The following is a 14,440-nucleotide window of genomic DNA, read 5'->3' on the forward strand; positions in this document are numbered from 1 at the left end:
TAAATACACTGTTTGTTATCAAAATCTTTCATTCGCTAACTATGCCTATCAGTAGTTAGTCCCTTCAGTAGTTAGAATCTTTTGTTTAGCTGGCAGTAGTGGCGCTCGCTGTATTGCAGTAGTTCGAGTAACGAAGATTTTTGTGAGGTAAGTGATTCATGAAAGGTATAGGTTATTGTTAGTCAGGGCCATTCTTTTGTAGGGATTTTTGAAAGTCAGATTGCGTTGCGCTAAAAATATTGTGTGTCAGTTAAGTGTTGATCAGAATAAGTAAAGAGAGTAATGTCTGAGTACATTCAATTTTGCTCAGCTGTTTGAAAAGCAAATAATGTAAGAAGTTTACCAGCACTGTAATTCATTAATTTTTCTAAGGGGACGTTACACCCCATACCGCTACTTCTACTGAAAACAAAAAAAAGTAGATCCGCAGATTTTAAGACGTGTGGTAAGACAGAAGTTTTGTTGCGGTTCGAGCCGTGTACAACTATATCTAGCTGGTGCGAGCCTAGATTCTACTTTATGTAGACGACGTAAAGAACTGTCCATTAATCTGGCTGACTCTTAAGGCAACCTTTCACAAGCGATTGAAAAGAGAATGCAGAGTGGTGATGATGCAGCTTTGGCCACTTCAGTCCGTATAGTTGGCGCAAGCACTTCATCCAAAGACATCACAGGTAATGCTTTTGTGGAATAAGATGTTGGTTCACTTGCAGTTTGCTTTCAGTTCAACAAACGACATACGATTAAAGATGTTGTGAGTATATTTTTGAGAGTTGTCAGAACTTTTGTGGAAATTTAAAAAAAAAAAAAAAATGAAAGTGTACGACAAATCTGCTTCCGTTGACGATTACCAACAAGACAATTCCAGCGTCATGTGGTAAATGCGAAATAGGGCTTTCCCAAATGAATCTGATCATTCCTGACGGTAGAGCCTCTCTGTTAACAAAAACCGTTTCTTACTAGTTTTTCTGATGCTGAATGGCTCATCACTGAACCGTTTTGATATCTCAGAATATGTGGAATCTTGACTGCTTCGTGGTGGGACTCCAGACACCAAAGCAAGGAAAGAAGGGGAGCAGGAACGTACAGCGAAAATCTTTCAAAGCTGTGGACAGTTTGGGAAACTGTAAGTTAAAATAAAGTTTTTTTCTCTTTTCAACCATTCTGTAGTCGAAATTTGCCACTGTTTACGTTACTGTACTTTCTTTTTTTGTAATGGATCACAAATTGAGAAATAATATTTAACTTGACTAATAAAACACGAAACAGAAGATTGTTGTGCACATGGAAGTTTTATTTTTTACCAGTACAAATCTTATTTTCGCACTTTTAAAATGCTCAGAAAAGCGTTAACATAACGTTCTAATAAGTCTAAATTTCAGACCATTCGCCAGTTGGCCACAGTACCGGAACTTCATTTTTTACAGATCAAGCACTGGTTGTAATTATGCGTCTCTAACATAACGAATATTTGTGGAACAACTACTGTGATTTTTTGCGCCCCTTTCGTTGTCTCAGCGAGGGGTTTGCTGTTCATGGTACTAGTAGATATTTACACCCCTGTGTTAAAGGAACGACAAAACATTGTACTGTACGTTGAAAATTCTTTGTGTTGCCTGTGAAAAAAGCAGTCTTCAGGTCACAAGTGGCCCTTCGGAACCATCCGACCACCGTGTCATCCTCAGTTGAGGATGCGGATAGGAGTGGCGTGTGGTCAGCACACCGCTCTCCCAGTCGTTATGAGGGTTTTCTTTGACCGGGGCCGTTACTATTCTGTCGAGTAGCTCCTCAATTGGCATCACGAGGCTGAGTGCACCCCGAAAAATGGCAACAGCGCTTAGCAGCCCGGATGGTCACCCATCCAAGTGCTGGCCACGCCCGACAGCGCTTAACTCCGGTTATCTGACGGGAACCGGTGTGTCCGCTGCGGCAAGGCCATTGACACTATTGCTCGTACGTCCGACAATAAACATTCATCGCACTAACTTTTATCACTTTTGTATTACTTCGACACACTTCAACAGACGAAATACATGGTGAAGCAAAGATACCCTATGAAGACGGATATTCCTGAAGCAAAAGACTCTTCGGGCAGCAAGAATATCTGTACCTAAGTCTAATGCTACATGGGCATTTCTGACGCAACTTTCGTGCGATAAATAACGCAATAAATATGGAACAGTGTTGTGGTATGTGACGTGCTCCGTGGTACGGGAATCAACGCACGTTGTCGAAGCACTGGGGCGTTCATAAGATGGTACCGCAGACTGATGCGTTTGGGCCCTTTCATTTTCTCACACGTGCGTTAAACAGCGCAGTGAAGCGGCCAGCGGCTGCCGATGGCCACGATTGTTGAGGGTTGCTCTACATTCACCTTAGTACACGGGTGTAGCTCAACACTCACAATGGAAATGAAAGTTCCAAAACTAGCTGCAATAAGGTCACAGGTCATAGTAACTGATGGATTGTGGTCGACTGGGACAAAAATGATATCTGGCGTTCCCCAAGCATGTGTTACAGGCTCTGTGCCGTTCTTAATCTGTACACAGCATTCAGGAGACAATCTGAGCAACCCTCTTAGCTTATTTTCAGATGATGCTGTCGTTTACCGTCTAGTAAAGTTATCAGAAGACCAAAACAAGTTGTAAAATGATTGAGACAAAATACCTTACAAGTGACGTCATCCACGTGAGTACTGAAATGAACCTGTCAAATTTCGATTGCACGATAAGTCACACACATTTAAAGACTGTCGATGGAACTAAATGCACACAACAGTTACGAACAAGTTAAATTGGAACTATCGCATAAAAAATTTGCAGTGAAGACGTTTCATTGGCAGGCAAACATTTAGAACATGCAACATTTGTACTAAACAAGATGCCTACACTGTGCTCGCCCGTTGTCTCGTGGAACACTACAATGCAGCATGCTTTCCAAATAGGGTTGGCGGAGGGGATCGAAAAATTTCAAAGGACAGTTCGTTTTGTATTGTCGTGTCAGGGGCTCTAAGCACTATGGGACTTAACATCTGAGGTCATCAGTCCCCTAGAACTTAGAACTACTTGAACCTAACTAACCTAAGGACATCACACACATCCATGCCCGAGGCAGGATTCGAATCTGCGACCGTAGCAGCAGCGCGGTTCCGGACTGAAGCGCTTAGAACCGCTCGGCCACAGCGGCCGGCCGTGTTAGGGTAGTGGCACGAATGTGATAAACGTTTTCGTTGCGACGAGGTCTTTCCAAGAAATTTCAGTCACTATCTTTTTCCTAATAAGGGCAAAATATTTTGTCAACAATCACTTACATAGCGTGAAATGACTATCATAATAAAATAAGAGAAATCAAAGATCATATAGAAATATTTAAATGTTAATCTTTCCCGCGTCCTATTCGGGAGTGGAGTGGCTGAAAAAATAAAAAAAAAATGTTCAAATGTATATGAAATCTTATGGGACTTAAATGCTAAGGTCATCAGTCCCTAAGCTTACACACTACTTAACCTAAATTATCCGAAGGACAAACACACACACCCATGCCCGAGGGAGGACTCGAGCCTCCGCCGGGACCAACCGCACAGTCCATGACTGCAGCGCCTTAGAACGATTTTTTTTCGCTTTGTTCGTTGTTGATTGTTGTGTTTGGTCGTTGCGGACGTCACATCATCCGTTCAAGTTCGTTGTTGATCCTTTCACACAGTTTTTTTATTTCAGAGACAAACCAGGTCCACGACCGAACACGCTGAGCTACCGTGCCTCTTGATCACCATACTCTTCTTTACATTCTCTTCCGCGCTTTCTCAAGATGTTTTTTGACGGCTTTTCATAATTATAATCATCGTTCGAGTTTGCGGAACTTTCATTTTCAGTTAGGCATGGTCACGTGTGGTATATCTTTAGTAGTAATTTACTAGTCATGTGTATGCTCACCTCGTTCGACCGATGTTGTCGTATACCTTGTCAGACAGGACAGACAGGATTTACAAAAAATGGCTCTGAGCACTATGCGACTTAACTTCTGAGGTCATGAGTCGCCTAGAACTTAGAACTACTTAAACCTAACTAATCTAAGGACATCACACACATCCATGCCCGAGGCAGGATTCGAAACTGCGACCGTAGTGGTCGCTCGGTTCCAGACTGTAGCGCCTAGAACCCCACGGCCACTCTCTTTTTTCCCAATTTATTGATCGTAACGTTCCACAGTAGTACACTCCGGCCGGCCAGGATAAACAACGACAATAGAGAAGATGCAAAGAAGAACACAGCACTTTGTCAGAGTTCCGTGTAAGAACGGGTTGCGCATCACAGTGTGGTTTACTGACAACATGCTGAAAGCGTTCTTTCCAAGAAAGTCAACCAATACGTGTATTGCTTTCTCCTACGCATACTTCGCGAAAAGCACATGAAATTAGGGACAATCGAGCGTTATTTACCACTTACCAACAGTCGTTTTTCCCCATGTACCATTCTACATCTACATAATCTACACAGATAATCCGCAAGCCACGTGACAATGTGTAGCAGAGGGTACTTCTCGCACCGCTAACTGGTCCCACTTCCCTCTTCCATTCGGGAATGGCGCATGGAAAAAGTGACTGTCGGTAAGCCTCTGTATTGCTCTAATTTAGCGAATTCTGTTGGCGTCGCCATTTCGAGACATGTCTGCAGGAGGAAATAATACGTTTTCCGATTCTTCCCGGAAAGTGCTCTCTCGAAATTTCAGTAGAAAGCCTCTCCGTGATGCAAACCACCTCTCTTGTAGAGTCTGCCACGGGAGTTAGTTGAGCATCTCTGTAACATCAACTAAACGATCCCGCGACAATACGGGCCGATGTTCGTTCGAGCTTTCCATCCCATCTATCTGTCCTACAAGGTAAGGGTCCCAGATTAGTGCACAATCCTCAACAATCAGTCGAACAATCGCCTCGTATGCCATTTCCTTTGTGGATGAGTTACATATCCTTAAGAGTGGCAGACTCACATTCGTAGGAACATCTGCTTTTCCTACTATTTGCTTTATGTGGTCATTTCACTTAGGGTCACTCTGGATAGTTATACCGAGATATTTTACGGTAGACAGTGTTCGCAGCAATTTGTGTAGTTGTACAGTAGTGAATCTCTTTTTCCTGTGTATGCGTAGTATGTTACATTTATTAATGTTGAGGGACAACTTCTAATCATTCATCAATACTTTGTTCGTCATTCTGTGAATCCATGCTGCCTCCCGATGGCTCACGCAACATAATTCTGAAGATATAGGTTCAAAATGGTTCAAATGGCTGTGAGCACTATGGGACTTAACTTCTGAGGTCATCAGTCCCCTAGAACTTAGAACTAGTTAAACCTAACTAACCTAAGGACATCACACACATCCATGCCCGAGGCAGGATTCGAACCTGCGACAGTAGCGGTCGCACAGTTCCAGACTGTAGCGCCTAGAACGACTCGGCCACTCCGGCCGGCCCGAAGATACAGACTGGAAATTATTTCTCTACGGACCCGAAACTTTAGCGTGGAGCGTGCTCTAGACCACTGAGTAACTAGAAACAAACAGATGAAAAATGATATTTCCACCCGCGAATACCGATCTCGCTGATGTAACACATTCCAAATCATGCTTTCTTGTAGAGAACTGCATCATCTCCGAACAGTTTTAAAGAGCTTCCGACGGTTTTACTAGATCATTTATATATATTGTAAACAGTAACAGTCCTATCACACTTCCTTGGGGTACTCTATAAACCAATCTGTAGATTTGTCGAATTTGTTCCTAAGAGAGCAATGTTTAGTTCTTTGGGCAAGGAAGACTTGAATCCAGTCGCTGGTCCGATACTCTGTAAGCTCGTGTATTTTTCATAACTAGCAGTGCGGAACACGGCATAAACTTGAGTGCTGTCGTCTAAGGCGCCATGGACCTCATGGAGGATTTGCGGGACCTGTGTTGATTTTTATAGAGGAGATTTTCGTTCTCTTGGGGATGAAACATGTTCCATAATTCCAAAACAGAGTGATGTCAACGCCGCTGGGGCATGAAACGGGGAGGAGGGAGGGAGGGAAGTGAAAACGGTAAACAAAGTAGTCTGTATATATACTAAGATGGTATCTGTTCTTTCGGACATGTCCGAAAGAACAGATACCATATATATATATATATATATATATAAGGCTCACCAGCCACTTGACCATCTTCTTCTTCTGTGCGAATGCACAAACAGTGCCCGAACTCTTACGGGAATCGGCAACGCGCCGCGAGTAATGAGTATAATGGGCGGGGGCACTACGAAAGTAGTGCGGGACAATACGTTGAGAATGTGGGTTTCGCGGGAGGCGTGCCAGAGATAAATCCCTGCAGCCGCGCATCCTCTGTGTCCTCGGTGGCTCAGATGGATGCCGGCACGGTAGCTCAGCGTGTTCGGTCAGAGGGTTACGTGCCCTCTGTAATAAAAAAAAAACTGAGTTAATCGATCAAAAAAAAACGAACATAAACGGATGTCTTACGACGTCCGCCCCGAGCAGATGCAACGATCGAAAGCGAACAAAATGAGACTAAAAAAAAAAAAAAAAAAAAAAAAAAAAAAAAAAAAAAAAAAAAAAAAAAAAAAAAAAAAATGATGGATAGAGCGTCTGCCATGTAAGCAGGAGATCTCGGGTTCGAGTCTCGGTCGGGGCAAACATTTTCATCTGTCCCCGTTGACGTATGTCAACGCCTGTAAGCAGCTAAGGGTGTTCATTTCATTGTAATTTCAAAGTAGTCTGTCACACGCTATAAGGTGGCTTACAGAGAATAGATGCAGATGTAGAAAGCTGAATCGCATTATGGCGTCTTCTTGGCTGAGCCTGTGAGGCATAAACAGTTCGTACATCGCACTGCTCTACTTTTCGAGACACAATGTCAAGATCCAAAATGATTTGTACTGTACTTCATGGTTGGGAAGTCTCTGAAACGATGTGATTCCGCTTTACAACGTGTCACATCTGGCTCAGATTCACGAGGACGTCCCGTGTGAGGACAGCTTTACTGAACGATCACCCCGTCCCAGGTGTAATGAACTCGACGGGCACTGTGCTTACACGTAACGTGTCGCTAAGCAGCTACCGTTATCGGGTGTGTCTGAGGTGAGACACGACAGCTATAGCGCCGCCAAGGGGTGGGGCGGCCGACCCCGGCCAGTCTTTACGACTTCCCCAGCGGAAGCCGCTGCCTACACATGTGCACCACGCCAGCACACGAGACGCCTCGCTTCCGGCGTTGCCAATCCGGGCGCTTCGCCGCCCTGTCCAACCACGACACCCCGCCGCGCGTCTTTCCGGCGGTCTTCCTGGTTCCGCTTCAACTGCGCACGCAAGAGACGGGATATCGAGTTGGATATCCGCGTGCAGTCAACACCGACTCAAAGGAGGGCCTCGGCGCTTGTTCGTGACGTCACGTCAGCTAGGCACGGCCCACGCCAGGTCTGTTGCAGGCATACTCATAATGGTGGTGTCTCCCTCTCTGATACAGGAAAATGTGAAACTATTGGCGCTAGTTGACCTACACACATTGTTCTGAGAGGTTTCTGCAATCAATTAATTGTGCAATTCATTACACTTCTTAACAAGTAGTGTACTCCTGAACTTGAATTTCCACCTGTTTTAAGGATTGACATACAAAAACAACTTCATGGTCCAGCAGGAAAAGAATTCGTGCTTCTTTACCTTATTTGTAAATCTGAGGAAGTTACGTTTGTACTGGGTTGCTTTTACAAGAAACTGTGAACATAATGGTGCTCTTCTTTAGGTATCTTGGTTGACTATGGGGTGAGGAGCACTGAATGTTAATGAAATATCTTGCGATTGTACACGTTGGGAGAGGAGGTGGGGGACAGAAGAAGACGCAAAAAAGAGATACTTGTTTTATCAAATAAAATTTTTTTATCTTATAAAGTTTCTCCTTTCAGTTGCAAGAGTGGAATATTTATCTTTTCTAATGTGCGTGTTTAAAAAAGTTTAAGCTCAGTAGTATTTTCGATGTATGAAGCTATTTTGTTTCCTGTTTAGAATTCCTTTCGTTGAAAACGACTGTAATCTAATGACTGACAACAGTAAGGCATTTACACATGTAAATTAGTTCACATGTCCAGTGACGACGTCAAATGAAAATCAATAAATAAATAAAAGAAACGAGTTAATTGTAAGGGGGTTGGGGTAAGTTTCGATAACAAAATGGATCAAGTAAATATAGTTACTTGAATGTAAAATTTCCGAAGCTTGCAATGGGGCAAAGCATCTTCTCATAATGATCTACGTTTGTTTCGACAGGATTCAGTAATACAGAACTATGATCTTCATTTGTAGCTTTACGATAGTAAGAAAATCTTTCATCTAAATAAAACTGAAGAAGCCAAAGAAATACCAAACATTTTGTCCATAAATAAGAGATTTATAGTGATAAGCACGCCCAGGCGTTTCTGCCTGCAACAGACCTGGCGTTCGCCGTGCCTAGCTGACGTGACGTCACCAACAAGCGCCGAGGCCTTCCTTCGAGTGCCCGCATATCGTGGTCGTGCGGTAGCGTTCTCGCTTCCCACGCCCGGGTTCCCGGGTTCGATTCCCGGCGGGGTCAGGGATTTTCTGTGCCTCGTGATGGCTGGGTGTTGTGTGCTGTTCTTAGGTTAGTTAGGTTTAAGTAGTTCTAAGTTCTAGGGGACTTATGACCACAGCAGTTGAGTCCCATAGTGCTCAGAGCCACTTGAACCATTTGAACCTTCCTTCGAGTCGGTGTTGGTGCAGTGCGGTTTCCCACCGACGCCCTGCACAGTGCCTGTGCAGTGATGGCGGCGGCTCATGAGTGTTCACGCATCAGCATTCAGGCACTGTCAAGGCAGATAGGCAGGCTCAATCCTGACAGGAGGTGATCGTCTCTGTGGCGGTTAGCATACTGGACTCTCAATCGGGAGGATGACGGTTCAAACCCGCGTTCGGCCATCCAGCTTTAGATTTTCCGTGATTTTCCTAAATCGCTTCAGGAAAATGCCGGGAGGTTCCCTTGGTTGGTCATGGCCGACATACTTACCTAATCCGAGCTTGTACTCCTTTTCTAATAACCTCGCTGTCGACTGTACGTTAAACACTAATCTCCCCTTCCTCGTCCCTGTGACTTTACGGACTGTATTGACTCCCATCCTCTGGGTAACAGAGTTTGTGTGCTTCTTGACTGAAAGTGTGTCATCAACCGAGCTACTTTTATTTAGGACATAATTGTGTGCCTCCATCGCTTTGTTAGTGGTGGTCACAAGTAGTGATCTGTTTCTTCGTCGCGGCGCCCAGGACGCAGTTGTTGTTGTTGTGGTCTTGAAGTCCTGAGGCTGGTTTGATGCAGCTCTCCATGCTACTCTGTCCTGTGCAAGCTTCTTCATCTCCCAGTACCTACTGCAGCCTACATCCTTCTGAATCTGCTTAGTGTATTCATCTCTTGGTCTCCCTCTACGATTTCTACCCTCCGCGCTGCCCTCCAGTACCAAATTGGTGATCCCTCGATGCCTCAAAACGTGTCCTACCAACCGATCCCTTCATCTAGTCAAGTTGTGCCACAAACTCCTTTTCTCCCCAATTCTATTCAATACCTCCTCATTAGTTATATGATCTACCCATCTAATCTTCAGCATTCTTCTGTAGCACCACATTTCGAAAGCTTCTATTCTCTTCTTGTCCAAACTATTTATCGTCCAGTGTTTCACTTCCATACATGGCTACACTCCATACAAATACTTTCAGAAACGACTTCCTTGACACTTAAATCAATACTCGATGTTAACAAATTTCTCTTCTTCAGAAACGCTTTCCTTGCCATTGCCAGTCTACAGTTTATATCCTCCCTACTTCGACCATCATCAGTTATTTTGCTCCCCAAATAGCAAAACTCCTTTACTACTTTAAGTGTCTCATTTCCTAATCTAATTCCCTCAGCATCACCCGACTTAATTCGACTACATTCTATTATCCTCGTTTTGATTTTGTTGATGTTCATCTTATACCCTCCTTTCAAGACACTGTCCATTCCGTTCAACTGCTCCTCCAAGTCCTTTGCTGTCTCTGACAGAATTACAATGTTATCGGCGAACTTCAAAGTTTTTATTTCTTCTCCACAATATGAGTAAATAGTCCCACTTCTGAATATTATACTGATTTTTCTTCTGCGGCCTCTTGAAGATAGTGACCTGGAAAGTCCCTTGGGACGTGGAATACTCTCCATAGCGCTACATTCTGTTACTTCTGGAGTCTACCAAAGTGCGTCGCTGCAGCCAAGTCCCATACTGGATATGCGTAATCCAGAAAAGGTCTTCTATAAGATCGATATATCCTGAGACCACATTCAATTGATAAACTGGAATTCTCACTCAAAAGTGAAGTTCTCGCTGATCATTGGATGGAGTACGTTTAAATGCAAATTAAAACACCTGAAGCCATCTCTTTTGCATTTAATTTATTTACGCAACCAGCCTGAGTGTTAGGTTACAGCATCTTCAGGCCTCTTGACCAACGTAAATTGGGAGGAATCCAATCTCGAGTGCAGTCATAACAGGAGCCAGTATTAAATAAGTGGTGTCCGGAGTCTCTGGTTTATACGACCCCTTCGTTCATCCACCGGCTGTATGGCCCCTTCTGTCAGCATTTCAGTATTGGTGTGTGCTTGGAATTCATTGGGTAACTGAGTTCCTGTGCTTCTTGATTTTATAGCCAAAAGTTTCACCAATGAGTCTGTCACCCCATTCATACTGTATAAAGTGTGTACGCAGCACTGGTAAGTCGTAACCTTTACTCAGGGGTCACACTGTATATTCACACCTGCCTGCAAGTGCACAGATTGTACACTCGTACACGCTTTTTTATTCGTTTCAGTAGCTGAAAGATACCCTGTTCAACTTTATGCAGATCCATGTTTCGCATGCCCTTAAGCCCGCACCTTTGTAAGTTTCGGAATGGGGATTATGGGATGTTGGGTCGTATATAATTTGTTTATATTTATGATGATTCCGCTTTTCTAATTTTGGTATCTATGTCTCTTTATGTAGGTCGTCTTATGCGAGAGGATTTCCAGCAGGCCCAGGAATTGAGAGGGTCTCCCTGTTTTATGCCATGCACGAGACAGACACTGTTTTAACATAATTCGACATTTACGAATTCCCATTTTATGCACATGCACGGTACTTTTTAAGAATTTTAGTTTAAGTCTTTTTACCCTTTTAATGATAACATTCTGGGGATAGGTGCCAATATTTATAGCTTTCGAGATTCACCTGAAGATAGGACACTGGTCCCGAAACCGGACTGTGCTTTGCTTTTAGGAAATAAAAGTTTTTACAACTGTAGCCGATTTTGTCACTGACGATGATGAATATCAACAGCTGTCCCGTCAAAATAAACTTGTTTTCATTTTCATTTCATAGCGAAAAGTTTCACGCGTGAGTCTGGTAGCCCATTCATATAGGGTTTGATCACCCCACTGTTCCAGTCGCTATCGAATATTCTTGCTACTTCTAGCAGCAGTACTTTGTATTTCAAATCCAGGGTGGCCTCTTCAAAGGCTGTGATCAATTGTTGTGATGTTGAATGCTCTTCACGGAATCCAAATTTTCCTGTGGTATTATTCTTCCTTGAGCCAGATGTTCGTCCTGTCTTGTGAGTGGAACCAGCTTAAATGATTTTTGGAGTCAGTAGTAGGCTAATGCGTCTGCAGTTCTTTGAATCAGTCCTGGTTCTGCCTCATACGATACTGGAGTGATGATAGTATGCATAACTTCGACCCTAGTTCTATTTAAATTCGTTGACATTTGATTTCAAGTGGGCTGCATCGCTCTCGCCAGCAATGCATCAATAGGAGCTGGCTCCGACTGAGTTGCCACTTCCATTTGCTACTTGTCAATTACGAATGTTTTTCGTGGCATACGGGAGTTAACGATTACGTCTGCCTATTGAGTACTTCCGGGTATTTGAAAGCGAGTCTGCTATATGGTACTACTCTCTGCAATTCTGCAATGTTGCTTGTCACTTCATAATGTGACTGACTAGCTTCTTTGTCACTAACCCCCTAAAGATTTGCAGCAGGTAAAGTCATCTCACACAGGATGTGTTTCTCATCGTTAAGCAAGCCAGACGCGGTTTACGTCGTGGTTACGAGCTGGAACATCACATGCAACGTGTTCCTCATCATGTTTCGAGACTACACCGCTCGCCAGCGGTATTTGTCGGTTGTATCTGGCGCGCAGGTCACAGTTTGTGTGCGAAAATGGACTGGCGTAAAATTCCTATGTTAGCTCTATTAAAACACTCGTTTCCTCCCTTGTTCATATTTTAATCATGTTGTTCTTTCAGTAGCATGCATAAATAAAAACTTCAGTAACCATGATCATGTTATGAGGCAAAAAAGATTAGTTCCATATACTGTCAGTAGGGACATCAGCTCAAACAGTTCCATAACAAACGGTATAAAACAAAATTACAATAGTCTTCCACATAAGACAAAATGATTTCATCATGCTCACTTTTTAGTAAAACCCTAATGTTGTTCTGCATCTACATCTATTCTCTGAAAACGCAAACCATTGTGAAGTGCATGGCAGAGGGTACTTCCCCTCGTATCACCTATTAGGGTTTCCCCCCCTTCCATTCACGTAAGGAGCGCGGAAAACGTGATTGTTTAAATGCCTCTGTGCGTGCTCTAATAAATCTCATCTTCTCTTAACGATCACTATGTGAGTGATACGTACGGGATAGTAGTATATTTCTAGTGTCGTCATTTAAAGCCGGTTTTTGAAATTTTGTAAGTAGGCTCTGTCGGGATAGGTTACGCTTGTCTTAAAGAGTCTGCCATTTCAGTTTCTTCAGCATCCCACTAGACAGACCTGTAACCATTCGTGCTGCCGTTCTCTGTATACGTTCAAAATCCCCTGTTAGTCCTATTTGGTACGGATTCCACACCCTTGAGCAGTATTCTAGAATGGCTTACGCGAGTGATTTGTAAGCAATCTCCTTTGTTGACTGACTGCACTTCACCAGTATTCTACCATCTGCTTTACCAACGATTGGGCCTATGGGATCATTCCCTTTTCTCATACCTGCATAGTATTACACCCACGTATTTCCATGAGTTGGCCGATTCGAACTGCGACTCATTGATATTACAATCATAGGATACTACGTTTTTTCGTTTTTTGAAGATCACAATTTTACATTTCTGAACATTTAAAGCAAGTTCCCATTCTGACTAGATCACTTGGAACAAGAAAGTGTGAAATATCGTACTGCAAGTAGTGCATTAGTGCATGCTCTCATGTAGACAAAGCCAAAAAACATTTATTTGCTGCAATTTTCTGTACTTCATGTACATGTGTGTTCAAATGGCTCTGAGCACTATGGGACCTAACTTCTGAGGTCATCAGTCCCCTAGAACTTAGAACTGCTTAAACCTAACTAACCTAAGGATATCACACACATCCATGCCCGAGGCAGGATTCGAACCTGCGACCGTAGCGGTCGCGCGGTTCCAGAGAGTAGCGCCTAGAACCGCTCTGCCATCCCGTCCGGCGTGTGTGTGTGTGTGTGTGTGTGTGTGTGTGTGTGTGAGAGAGAGAGAGAGAGAGAGAGAGAAAGAGAGAGAAAGATTGAGAGAGTGAGAGAGTGCACACAATATTAAAAATATTTAGAAGAGTTATATATCTCAAAATGCAGAACATTTTTTTTTTGGTGAATGAATAAATATTGTATTGCGACTGACACAGACAGGAATGTAGAAAGCCATCTTGCTATTCGGTGGTCCACGTTCGCTAGCATGTTTACAAAACCTAACGAACTCACTCCTGAAACAGAGTGCTCTTATATTTACATAACATCGGATGTTACAGAAGGTACTTCTCTTAAATTGAGGAGAAAGTCCCAGAACCTTTTCGAAAACATAAACGCCAGCAAAAAGATGTTTCGATACAGCGGAAAACGAACTATCTACAGTCGACGTCGTAGCTTCACACCTTTAACGATGACCTTTCATAGCGTTTTCGCGTTACGTGTTTTATGTTACGATCTCCTGAAGTCTTTAATCACCGAATAATTATTAACTGACGTTTAATTACAACAAATCGTACCTAGAAAGACGCCTGTTTTATAAATCTGCGGAGTAACGTCGCCTTGTACTTGCTTACTTTCATACCATGCAAGTTATAATACGGAAACACACAAATACTAAAATTGTATGAATGCAGAGTCTCGCGGCGATAACATTGAATAAAATGTTCTCGGGTGAGACGGTGGCTTGCAGCTCAGCGCTGCGTGGGATCCAGCGATCGCGCGGTTGAAGAGGGCGCATCGAACGCCGACTCAAAACATGCCCATATATGGCTATGTCACGGGCACCAGTGACGTCACAGCCGGCAGCTAGCGTATACAAGGGCGCACCAACAGCC

The 14,440-nt window shown here is 43.4% G+C and overlaps 1 protein-coding gene and 1 pseudogene across 1 annotated transcript in view; both read right to left on the bottom strand.

Annotated features, from left to right (window-relative positions):
• Positions 1-14,440, bottom strand: part of LOC126456881 (phosphoinositide 3-kinase adapter protein 1) — a 474,593-nt gene that overhangs the window by 261,117 nt on the left and 199,036 nt on the right. The gene's annotated exons all lie outside the window — the stretch shown is intronic.
• On the bottom strand, positions 1,826-1,943 carry LOC126459126 (5S ribosomal RNA; annotated as a pseudogene).

This window comes from Schistocerca serialis, chromosome 2 (genome assembly GCF_023864345.2).
Source record: "Schistocerca serialis cubense isolate TAMUIC-IGC-003099 chromosome 2, iqSchSeri2.2, whole genome shotgun sequence".
In the NCBI taxonomy this organism is placed as follows: Eukaryota; Metazoa; Arthropoda; class Insecta; order Orthoptera; family Acrididae; genus Schistocerca; species Schistocerca serialis.